This window comes from Pseudophryne corroboree, chromosome 5, assembly GCF_028390025.1.
Source record: "Pseudophryne corroboree isolate aPseCor3 chromosome 5, aPseCor3.hap2, whole genome shotgun sequence".
Lineage (NCBI taxonomy): Eukaryota > Metazoa > Chordata > Amphibia > Anura > Myobatrachidae > Pseudophryne > Pseudophryne corroboree.
The window spans coordinates 69,415,459-69,429,183 of NC_086448.1; positions in this window are offsets into that span (position 1 = coordinate 69,415,459).

A 13,725-nucleotide genomic window follows, 5' to 3' on the forward strand; every position below is an offset into this window, starting at 1 on the left:
GGAGACTGGGGAGCACTACTGCAGTGCCAGTTATAGGTTATAGCAGGAGCCAGGAGTACATAATATAATCCGTTCTCTGCCTGAAAAAAGCGATACACAGCACACAGTGACTCAGTCACATACCATATCTGTGTGCACTGCTCAGGCTCAGGCCAGTGTGCTGCATCATCTATTATCTATATATAATATTATATATATCTGTCTGACTGCTCAGCTCACACAGCTTATAATTGTGGGGGAGACTGGGGAGCACTACTGCAGTGCCAGTTATAGGTTATAGCAGGAGCCAGGAGTACATAATATATTATATAGTGAGTGACCACCAGACACACAGTGCAGTTTATTTAATATATCCGTTCTCTGCCTGAAAAAAGCGATACACACAGTGACTCAGTCAGTCACATACCATATCTGTGTGCACTGCTCAGGCTCAGGCCAGTGTGCTGCATCATCTATATATATTATATATCTGTCTGACTGCTCAGCTCACACAGCTTATAATTGTGGGGGAGACTGGGGAGCACTACTGCAGTGCCAGTTATAGGTTATAGCAGGAGCCAGGAGTACATAATATTATATTAAAATTAAACAGTGCACACTTTTGCTGCAGGAGTGCCACTGCCAGTGTGACTAGTGACCAGTGACCTGACCACCAGTATATAATATTAGTAGTATACTATCTCTTTATCAACCAGTCTATATTAGCAGCAGACACAGTACAGTGCGGTAGTTCACGGCTGTGGCTACCTCTGTGTCGGCACTCGGCAGCCCGTCCATAATTGTATATACCACCTAACCGTGGTTTTTTTTTCTTTCTTTATACATACATACTAGTTACGAGTATACTATCTCTTTATCAACCAGTCTATATATTAGCAGCAGACACAGTACAGTGCAGTAGTTCACGGCTGTGGCTACCTCTGTGTCGGCACTCGGCAGCCCGTCCATAATTGTATATACCACCTAACCGTGGTTTTTTTTTCTTTCTTTATACATACATACTAGTTACGAGTATACTATCTCTTTATCAACCAGTCTATATATTAGCAGCAGACACAGTACAGTGCGGTAGTTCACGGCTGTGGCTACCTCTGTGTCGGCACTCGGCAGCCCGTCCATAATTGTATATACCACCTAACCGTGGTTTTTTTTTCTTTCTTTATACATACATACTAGTTACGAGTATACTATCTCTTTATCAACCAGTCTATATATTAGCAGCAGACACAGTACAGTGCGGTAGTTCACGGCTGTGGCTACCTCTGTGTCGGCACTCGGCAGCCCGTCCATAATTGTATATACCACCTAACCGTGTTTTTTTTTCTTTCTTTATACATACATACTAGTTACGAGTATACTATCTCTTTATCAACCAGTCTATATATTAGCAGCAGACACAGTACAGTGCGGTAGTTCACGGCTGTGGCTACCTCTGTGCCGGCACTCGGCAGCCCGTCCATAATTGTATATACCACCTAACCGTGGTTTTTTTTTCTTTCTTTATACATACATACTAGTTACGAGTATACTATCTCTTTATCAACCAGTCTATATATTAGCAGCAGACACAGTACAGTGCGGTAGTTCACGGCTGTGGCTACCTCTGTGTCGGCACTCGGCAGCCCGTCCATAATTGTATATACCACCTAACCGTGGTTTTTTTTTCTTTCTTTATACATACATACTAGTTACGAGTATACTATCTCTTTATCAACCAGTCTATATATTAGCAGCAGACACAGTACAGTGCGGTAGTTCACGGCTGTGGCTACCTCTGTGTCGGCACTCGGCAGCCCGTCCATAATTGTATATACCACCTAACCGTGTTTTTTTTTTCTTTCTTTATACATACATACTAGTTACGAGTATACTATCTCTTTATCAACCAGTCTATATATTAGCAGCAGACACAGTACAGTGCGGTAGTTCACGGCTGTGGCTACCTCTGTGTCGGCACTCGGCAGCCCGTCCATAATTGTATACTAGTATCCAATCCATCCATCTCCATTGTTTACCTGAGGTGCCTTTTAGTTGTGCCTATTAAAATATGGAGAACAAAAATGTTGAGGTTCCAAAATTAGGGAAAGATCAAGATCCACTTCCACCTCGTGCTGAAGCTGCTGCCACTAGTCATGGCCGAGACGATGAAATGCCAGCAACGTCGTCTGCCAAGGCCGATGCCCAATGGCATAGTACAGAGCATGTCAAAACCAAAACACCAAATATCAGTAAAAAAAGGACTCCAAAACCTAAAATAAAATTGTCGGAGGAGAAGCGTAAACTTGCCAATATGCCATTTACCACACGGAGTGGCAAGGAACGGCTGAGGCCCTGGCCTATGTTCATGGCTAGTGGTTCAGCTTCACATGAGGATGGAAGCACTCAGCCTCTCGCTAGAAAACTGAAAAGACTCAAGCTGGCAAAAGCACCGCAAAGAACTGTGCGTTCTTTGAAATCCCAAATCCACAAGGAGAGTCCAATTGTGTCGGTTGCGATGCCTGACCTTCCCAACACTGGACGTGAAGAGCATGCGCCTTCCACCATTTGCACGCCCCCTGCAAGTGCTGGAAGGAGCACCCGCAGTCCAGTTCCTGATAGTCAGATTGAAGATGTCAGTGTTGAAGTACACCAGGATGAGGAGGATATGGGTGTTGCTGGCGCTGGGGAGGAAATTGACCAGGAGGATTCTGATGGTGAGGTGGTTTGTTTAAGTCAGGCACCCGGGGAGACACCTGTTGTCCGTGGGAGGAATATGGCCGTTGACATGCCAGGTGAAAATACCAAAAAAATCAGCTCTTCGGTGTGGAGGTATTTCACCAGAAATGCGGACAACAGGTGTCAAGCCGTGTGTTCCCTTTGTCAAGCTGTAATAAGTAGGGGTAAGGACGTTAACCACCTCGGAACATCCTCCCTTATACGTCACCTGCAGCGCATTCATAATAAGTCAGTGACAAGTTCAAAAACTTTGGGTGACAGCGGAAGCAGTCCACTGACCAGTAAATCCCTTCCTCTTGTAACCAAGCTCACGCAAACCACCCCACCAACTCCCTCAGTGTCAATTTCCTCCTTCCCCAGGAATGCCAATAGTCCTGCAGGCCATGTCACTGGCAATTCTGACGAGTCCTCTCCTGCCTGGGATTCCTCCGATGCATCCTTGCGTGTAACGCCTACTGCTGCTGGCGCTGCTGTTGTTGCCGCTGGGAGTCGATCGTCATCCCAGAGGGGAAGTCGTAAGCCCACTTGTACTACTTCCAGTAAGCAATTGACTGTTCAACAGTCCTTTGCGAGGAAGATGAAATATCACAGCAGTCATCCTACTGCAAAGCGGATAACTGAGGCCTTGACAACTATGTTGGTGTTAGACGTGCGTCCGGTATCCGCCGTTAGTTCACAGGGAACTAGACAATTTATTGAGGCAGTGTGCCCCCGTTACCAAATACCATCTAGGTTCCACTTCTCTAGGCAGGCGATACCGAGAATGTACACGGACGTCAGAAAAAGACTCACCAGTGTCCTAAAAAATGCAGTTGTACCCAATGTCCACTTAACCACGGACATGTGGACAAGTGGAGCAGGGCAGGGTCAGGACTATATGACTGTGACAGCCCACTGGGTAGATGTATGGACTCCCGCCGCAAGAACAGCAGCGGCGGCACCAGTAGCAGCATCTCGCAAACGCCAACTCTTTCCTAGGCAGGCTACGCTTTGTATCACCGCTTTCCAGAATACGCACACAGCTGAAAACCTCTTACGGCAACTGAGGAAGATCATCGCGGAATGGCTTACCCCAATTGGACTCTCCTGTGGATTTGTGGCATTGGACAACGCCAGCAATATTGTGTGTGCATTAAATATGGGCAAATTCCAGCACGTCCCATGTTTTGCACATACCTTGAATTTGGTGGTGCAGAATTTTTTAAAAAACGACAGGGGCGTGCAAGAGATGCTGTCGGTGGCCAGAAAAATTGCGGGACACTTTCGGCGTACAGGCACCACGTACAGAAGACTGGAGCACCACCAAAAACTACTGAACCTGCCCTGCCATCATCTGAAGCAAGAAGTGGTAACGAGGTGGAATTCAACCCTCTATATGCTTCAGAGGTTGGAGGAGCAGCAAAAGGCCATTCAAGCCTATACAATTGAGCACGATATAGTAGGTGGAATGCACCTGTCTCAAGTGCAGTGGAGAATGATTTCAACGTTGTGCAAGGTTCTGATGCCCTTTGAACTTGCCACACGTGAAGTCAGTTCAGACACTGCCAGCCTGAGTCAGGTCATTCCCCTCATCAGGCTTTTGCAGAAGAAGCTGGAGGCATTGAAGAAGGAGCTAAAAGGGAGCGATTCCGCTAGGCATGTGGGACTTGTGGATGCAGCCCTTAATTCGCTTAACAAGGATTCACGGGTGGTCAATCTGTTGAAATCAGAGCACTACATTTTGGCCACCGTGCTCGATCCTAGATTTAAAGCCTACCTTGGATCTCTCTTTCCGGCAGACACAGGTCTGCTGGGGTTGAAAGACCTGCTGGTGACAAAATTGTCAAGTCAAGCGGAACGCGACCTGTCAACATCTCCTCCTTCACATTCTCCCGCAACTGGGGGTGCGAGGAAAAGGCTCAGAATTCCGAGCCCACCCGCTGGCGGTGATGCAGGGCAGTCTGGAGCGACTGCTGATGCTGACATCTGGTCCGGACTGAAGGACCTGACAACGATTACGGACATGTCGTCTACTGTCACTGCATATGATTCTCTCAACATTGATAGAATGGTGGAGGATTATATGAGTGACCGCATCCAAGTAGGCACGTCACACAGTCCGTACTTATACTGGCAGGAAAAAGAGGCAATTTGGAGGCCCTTGCACAAACTGGCTTTATTCTACCTAAGTTGCCCTCCCACAAGTGTGTACTCCGAAAGAGTGTTTAGTGCCGCCGCTCACCTTGTCAGCAATCGGCGTACGAGGTTACATCCAGAAAATGTGGAGAAGATGATGTTCATTAAAATGAATTATAATCAATTCCTCCGCGGAGACATTGACCAGCAGCAATTGCCTCCACAAAGTACACAGGGAGCTGAGATGGTGGATTCCAGTGGGGACGAATTGATAATCTGTGAGGAGGGGGATGTACACGGTGATATATCGGAGGGTGAAGATGAGGTGGACATCTTGCCTCTGTAGAGCCAGTTTGTGCAAGGAGAGATTAATTGCTTCTTTTTTGGGGGGGGTCCAAACCAACCCGTCATATCAGTCACAGTCGTGTGGCAGACCCTGTCACTGAAATGATGGGTTGGTTAAAGTGTGCATGTCCTGTTTTGTTTATACAACATAAGGGTGGGTGGGAGGGCCCAAGGACAATTCCATCTTGCACCTCTTTTTTCTTTTCTTTTTCTTTGCATCATGTGCTGATTGGGGAGGGTTTTTTGGAAGGGACATCCTGCGTGACACTGCAGTGCCACTCCTAGATGGGCCCGGTGTTTGTGTCGGCCACTAGGGTCGCTAATCTTACTCACACAGTCAGCTACCTCATTGCGCCTCTTTTTTTCTTTGCGTCATGTGCTGTTTGGGGAGGGTTTTTTGGAAGGGACATCCTGCGTGACACTGCAGTGCCACTCCTAGATGGGCCCGGTGTTTGTGTCGGCCACTAGGGTCGCTAATCTTACTCACACAGCTACCTCATTGCGCCTCTTTTTTTCTTTGCGTCATGTGCTGTTTGGGGAGGGTTTTTTGGAAGGGACATCCTGCGTGACACTGCAGTGCCACTCCTAGATGGGCCCGGTGTTTGTGTCGGCCACTAGGGTCGCTAATCTTACTCACACAGTCAGCTACCTCATTGCGCCTCTTTTTTTCTTTGCGTCATGTGCTGTTTGGGGAGGGTTTTTTGGAAGGGCCATCCTGCGTGACACTGCAGTGCCACTCCTAGATGGGCCCGGTGTTTGTGTCGGCCACTAGGGTCGCTAATCTTACTCACACAGCTACCTCATTGCGCCTCTTTTTTTCTTTGCGTCATGTGCTGTTTGGGGAGGGTTTTTTGGAAGGGCCATCCTGCGTGACACTGCAGTGCCACTCCTAGATGGGCCCGGTGTTTGTGTCGGCCACTAGGGTCGCTAATCTTACTCACACAGCTACCTCATTGCGCCTCTTTTTTTCTTTGCGTCATGTGCTGTTTGGGGAGGGTTTTTTGGAAGGGACATCCTGCGTGACACTGCAGTGCCACTCCTAGATGGGCCCGGTGTTTGTGTCGGCCACTAGGGTCGCTTATCTTACTCACACAGCGACCTCGGTGCAAATTTTAGGACTAAAAATAATATTGTGAGGTGTGAGGTATTCAGAATAGACTGAAAATGAGTGTAAATTATGGTTTTTGAGGTTAATAATACTTTGGGATCAAAATGACCCCCAAATTCTATGATTTAAGCTGTTTTTTAGTGTTTTTGGAAAAAAACACCCGAATCCAAAACACACCCGAATCCGACAAAAAAAATTCGGTGAGGTTTTGCCAAAACGCGTTCGAACCCAAAACACGGCCGCGGAACCGAACCCAAAACCAAAACACAAAACCCGAAAAATTTCAGGCGCTCATCTCTAGTTTTTGATGAAGTAGCGGGTGCCAAATACTGTAACCCCTCCACAGATTTTCTCAAAAACTGCGTCTCTTTCTCAGAATGTGACATCCTAGTTGAAATCTGGGATATCATCCCCCTTAAAGAATCCACCCATGGGGGTTCGGATTCAGAAGGTTGAGACAGTATATTGCAGTCCTGAGTACATGGAATAGACTCCGCAGGAGAAGATAAACACTCTGCAGCACAGGACACAGAGTCCTTAGACATGGTAATGTGCAGGGCCGTCTTTTCGTATGGGCTCAATAAGCTCTTACCCAAGGGCTCCAGGGGTAAAAGGGCCCTAGGCTGATATCTGAGGGTCCCCTCTTTCCAGGGGTACCAGATTTTTGAAAATCGGCCCTGAGGAACCAGAGATATTCGACTTCAAAGCAGTGGTCCACATCCAAGGTTGTTAATTGCTATTCCCAGCCAGATATCTCGATTTCTGTCTGACTTAGAGTTTTTCTGAGGGTATACTCCAAAAGCTGAAACTCTCCTCTTTTGGTGACCCTTCGCAGCTTGTCTCTACTGTGCCCAGAACCAGAAATATCAGCTTTCACGCAGCTGGTCCCTGCTCCAGCTCCACGTGCCCAATATGCAGTTTTATATTTTCGTTGGTGGATTGCTCTGGCTCCTGAACTCTGATGCCCAAGACCCCAGAACCTCCTGAAAGGTGAGACTCTCTAGTTTTTTTTTATCCCATTAAAGCTAAGAAATCTATTTCCAGGAACTGGAGATATCTGCAGTAAAGCAAGCTGCCCTCCCACCAGAAAATTATGAATATTAAGCCCACTCCACTATTGATCCCTCCCCTGTGTATTAAACACCTCCTACCACCCTGGAAGCCACGTACCCTGGCCCCTACATTCAGCCCAATGTCCCCTTCCACAGCTTAGTGTTCTCCTTCCTGCCCCATCTGTGCAGTAAAGGAGTAATTAGCAGAAATTATTTCTCCAGGTCCTACATGCTGAGCGAAAGATAGAACCCCCCTTCTGCCCGCGGGACATCAAAGCTGCCGCTGTTAGAACCGGTGGGTAGAGGGCCCAGTGCATTGCGGTGCCTAGGGGCCTACACTGCTGTTAAGACTGCTCTGGTAATGTGGGATACACACACACACACACACACACACAGGAAAATGTCAGATACTGTTTCCCCCAGAGTACCTGTCTATAACACCCTGGTACCGCAGTAACTGGAGTTATCTGGAGGGTCAGTGCTCCCTGTCAGCGTCTTCTTGTATGTCTGCAGGGAGGAAAATGGCGCTGGTGAATGCTGGATCCGCTCTGAGGAGAAGCCCCGCCCCCTGTAATGGCTTCCCGCACAAATTTGATTATACCGGCCGGAGGTATCTATGCTAACAGCGGGATTATCCCCTGTTAGCGTCTGTGACCAGTTTAGGGTGACCGCGCTGGCCCAGGACGCCCCTCCAATGCCTACACTAAGTGTTGCTGAGCCTTCCTGGAGCTTAGGTGCTTTGCAGAGTGGATTGCACGCTCTGCCAATTCATTTGACTGTGGGTAGTGTGGACTACTAGAGATGTGCTGGAAGTCCCATGTATTCACAAAGTCCTTGAACTCTCTACTCTTGAATTGCATGGCATTATCAGTGGTCAGCTGCTGTGGGGTGCCATGTGCTGCAGTGTCACTTCAGCTTTACAATGACCATTTGACTTGTGGTGCTGGGTAAGTAGTTTATCTCGAACCATCCTGAATAGGAGTCAACTACAGTAGTACCAGGTACTCCTTCCCCCTCCATTCGAATAGATCAGCCACAAGAATGGACCACGGAAGATCAGGAATGTCATGAAGCAGCATGGGCTCCCGTGGCAGGTGTGGACGCAAGACATTGCAGGGTGCACAAAACGAGACAGCATGGTCAATGTCACCATACATGGAGGGCCAGAACATGGTTTCACGGGTCCTACACTTGGTAGCCTCCAGGTCGGGATGGCCCTGGTGCATCTGAACGTCTGAAGGGCAGCCGGAATCATGAAGCAATGACCCCGCAGGATGACACCATCAGACACGGTGAGCTCATCTCTTATACAGTAGAAGGAGCGAAGGCAGTTCCTTGGAAGAGGATGGCCAGCCATTGAGAATTACAGCAGAGAGACGCTGGCAAAGATCATCCGCAAGTGTAGCAGTATGCAGATCTTCCAGCCGCTTGGTAGGGAGCACCTCCACAACGATGACCTCATAGTCATCCTCAGCAGAATTCAGGTCAGTAGTCGAAATGAAGGCACGAGACAGAGCATCAGCAACGTACATTTCTTTGCCTCGCTTATATATGACATCCAGGTTGTACCGCTGCAGCTTGAGCATCATGCCCTGAATACGGGAAGAAGCAGAGTGGATGGGCTTCTTCAGTATGGTGATGAGAGGCTGATGGTCGGTTTCCATGACAAGACGGCCATCGATGAAGTCATGGAAACGGTTGCAGGTGAACACCAGTGCCAACAGTTCTTTCTCAATTTGTGCATACATGGTTTCAGTGTCAGTGAAAGCCCTGGAAGCAAAAGCCACCGGTCTGCGGTATTGGAGGCACACGGCCCCTAGACCACTCTGTGAAGCGTCGGCAGAGAGGACTACCGAATCATGCACGTTGAAGTTTTGCAGGACCGGTGGATTTGTCAGCATGGTCTTCAATCGATCAACAGCAGCCGTGTGTGCATCTAGCCAGTACCATTCTGAGTCCTGGTGGAGTAGCTGCCGCAAAGGTGCCGTGGTTTCACTGTATTGCAGAACAAATTTAGACAGGTAGTTGGTCATCCCCAGGAAACGTTGCAGTGCCTGTTGGTCATCCGGAAGTGGCATTTGCTGGATGGCAGTGATTTTATTCAGATCTGGTTTGATGCCTTGACTAGTGAGCACGTGGCCCACGTACGCCACTTCTGTAACTCTAAACTTGCATTTGGGTTGAGCTTGAGGTTCAAAGTACGGGCCCATTCAAGTACCTGGTGAAGTCGCTGGTCGTGTTCTTCCTTGGTGCGGCCCCCCACCAGGATGTCATCGACGATGATTTCACAGGGATAGCCTGCAAACAGTTGCTCTATGCAACGCTGGAAGACCTCACTGCCCATAGTGATTCCATAGGGCATGCGAAGGAAGACATACCGCCCTATTGGGGTCATGAAAGCGGTGAGCAGGGATGAAGCTCTGTCCATAGGGATTTGCCAGAATCCGCACTTTGCATCAAGGGTACTAAAAACTGTGGCACATGGCATGTCAGCAATCACTTGCTCAACGGTGCGGAGAGGTTGATATGGACGCAGCAGTGCTTTGTTCAAGTGTACTGGATCAATACAAAGATGTACAGTCCCATCCTTTTTTGATGTGGCCACCATGGCGGACACCCACTGTGTTGCTTCCTCTATGGGGGCAATGAAACCCAATTGAGTCATTCTGTGGATCCCTTTAATGATTTTGTCTTTCATTGCGATAGGAACCCTCCGGGGGGCACAGACAGTAGGTACAATGGAGTCATCCAGCCACAACAGGAAGCTTGCCAAGTGTACTGCAATCAAATAAATCCTGAAAGTCTTTTATCTCTGAGACGGTCATCTGTATTGCGTGTACATCAGGCCCCAATTTGAGAAGGCCTAGCTCCATACTGTCAGGGAGGCCTAGCAGTGGTTTAATCTTTTGATCCACAATGTGGAATAGCAAATAAGCATAGGTAAACCTTAGCTTTGTGGTACCCAGTGTGGTGATAATCTGGCCACCATAAGCTATCAAGTTGATCTTGTCTCGTGGGTTTATCTGTGCAGTTGGATCTATTTCACGTAGTTGTTTGAAGGATATGACATTGCACTTTGCTCCTGAGTCTATTTTGACTATGGCCACCTTGTGCGTATGCTTTGTTCTCAGTTTGATAAATATTGTCCCCTTTTCATCCAAGTGGTCTACACTACCACAAACTGTCATGCGAACCGATTCACACCCTGGCTCCGTTTCAACCTGGTTAATCCGCCGGGGTGAGCGGCTATAGCGTGACTCAGACTGTCGCTTTATGGAAGTTTGATCTTTGGAGCGGCAGCACCTTTCAAAATGATTCCATTTGCCACATGCATTACATCGTTTATCATATGCTGGGCAGCTTTGTTCGTCAGGAAGGTACTGTGCCGCGCAGTTTCCACACGTGGAGGATCGGTGCGGAACTGCCGCCATGACACTCACCTCAGCGTTGTTTCTTAGTTCCCTTGTGCCCTTTTCAGACTGCTCATTTAACATACAGATATTTATGAGTTTCTAATGTGAGGCCCTTCTCCCACAGCAGCTGTGCACATACCTTGTCGCTGCTTATGCTGCATACGATTCTGTCACGGATGAGCTCCTCTGTGAGGATACCAAAATTGCACTTCTTTGCCCGCAGCTTTAGCGTGGAGACGTAGGACTGTATAGTGTCATCACCCTTTCGGTTTGTGCTGTTGAAAACATGCCTGTCCATAATTGCATTCTTTACTGGCATGCAGATCTCTTCAAACTTTGCAATTAGGATGTCAGGGTCCTCTCTGTCTTCTCCGTCAGCGTATACAAAAGCATCTGATTTGTCCACAGCATCGGTGCCTGCGAGGATCAGCAGTGTGTATGCCTGGACATTTTTTGATTTGTCTGAAAGGCCTGCTATGGAGTATACGTGCCATTCCCTTTTAAACCCCAGCCAGTTGTCAGCCACGTTTTCATCAAATATCAGCGGATCTGTTCTCCTGAGACCTTGTGCCATGGCATCCCAGTTCTGACACCATGTAGATGTGTAACAACAAAATCAGGACGACACTTGCAGCATCAGTGTAATACAGGTCTTTACTCAGCATGAGCCAGACACCAAGTGGAAGTAACAGGAGACAAACAGGAAGTGAGTCACATCGGCATGACATCATCTCCCATGATGCACTGCATGCATTTATATGGTTAACCCGGGTCCAGTTACCCAGGAATCCAACCCAGCTAGCTTGCAGGGTTGGTCCTGGGATAGACCCGGGTCGCGGTGCAATGTAAACAGGTTAGCCGGTTCGATGTGCATAGAGAAGAGGCAGCGCTTGGAGATCATTTCATCGGCAAGCATTGCCTCTGCACATATCGGCGGTGACATCACCAACCTGGCAATATGCCGCTGTCTTAAAGGGGTCTCTTGACGGGTCCCGTGTGCAGCCCATCAGTGATCAGAACAGCATGTCACCACGTAGATTTATGTGGTTCTGTATTTATGCCTGTCTACGCCAGGATGTTTCATTCTACATAAGTAAGGTACAGTAAGTGTTTGTGCAATTGTAAATAGATGCAGCACGGATGGTGTAATGGTTAGCATTACTGCCTTACAGCACTGAGGTCTGCGGTTCAATTCCCACCATGGCCCTAACTGTGTGGTGTTTGTATATTCTCCCCGCGCTTGCGTGGGTTTCCACTTTCCACTCACAAAATATACTGGTAGGTGAATTGGCTCCAGACAAAAGAAAAACAATTAACCCTAGTGTGTAAGTGTGTGTGTGTACATGGCCAGACTAGATGGGTCAAGTGGTTCTTATCTGCCGTCAAATTATTTGATGCAGACCGAAAAAAATACGTATATACATTAGAGATGAGCGGGTTCGGTTTCTCTGAATCCGAACCCGCCAGAACTTCATGTTTTTTTTCACGGGTCCGAGCGACTCGGATCTTCCCGCCTTGCTCGGTTAACCCGAGCGCGCCCGAACGTCATCATGACGCTGTCGGATTCTCGCAAGGCTCGGATTCTATCGCGAGACTCGGATTCTATATAAGGAGCCGCGCGTCGCCGCCATTTTCACACGTGCATTGAGATTGATAGGGAGAGGACGTGGCTGGCGTCCTCTCCATTTAGATTATAAGAGACTGAGAGAGATTTACTGGAGCTGACTAGGAGGAGTACTGTTACTGTAGAAGTGTAGAGACTGAGTGGAGAGAGTTTACTAGTGAGGACAGTGCAGTTTACTTTATAATCCGTTCTCTGCCTGAAAAAAGCGATACACAGCACACAGTGACTCAGTCACATACCATATCTGTGTGCACTGCTCAGGCTCAGGCCAGTGTGCTGCATCATCTATAATCTATATATAATATTATATATATCTGTCTGACTGCTCAGCTCACACAGCTTATAATTGTGGGGGAGACTGGGGAGCACTACTGCAGTGCCAGTTATAGGTTATAGCAGGAGCCAGGAGTACATAATATATTATATAGTGAGTGACCACCAGACACACAGTGCAGTTTATTTAATATATCCGTTCTCTGCCTGAAAAAAGCGATACACACAGTGACTCAGTCAGTCACATACCATATCTGTGTGCACTGCTCAGGCTCAGGCCAGTGTGCTGCATCATCTATTATCTATATATAATATTATATATATCTGTCTGACTGCTCAGCTCACACAGCTTATAATTGTGGGGGAGACTGGGGAGCACTACTGCAGTGCCAGTTATAGGTTATAGCAGGAGCCAGGAGTACATAATATATTATATAGTGAGTGACCACCAGACACACAGTGCAGTTTATTTAATATATCCGTTCTCTGCCTGAAAAAAGCGATACACACAGTGACTCAGTCAGTCACATACCATATCTGTGTGCACTGCTCAGGCTCAGGCCAGTGTGCTGCATCATCTATTATCTATATATAATATTATATATATCTGTCTGACTGCTCAGCTCACACAGCTTATAATTGTGGGGGAGACTGGGGAGCACTACTGCAGTGCCAGTTATAGGTTATAGCAGGAGCCAGGAGTACATAATATATTATATAGTGAGTGACCACCAGACACACAGTGCAGTTTATTTAATATATCCGTTCTCTGCCTGAAAAAAGCGATACACACAGTGACTCAGTCAGTCACATACCATATCTGTGTGCACTGCTCAGGCTCAGGCCAGTGTGCTGCATCATCTATTATCTATATATAATATTATATATATCTGTCTGACTGCTCAGCTCACACAGCTTATAATTGTGGGGGAGACTGGGGAGCACTACTGCAGTGCCAGTTATAGGTTATAGCAGGAGCCAGGAGTACATAATATATTATATAGTGAGTGACCACCAGACACACAGTGCAGTTTATTTAATATATCCGTTCTCTGCCTGAAAAAAGCGATACACACAGTG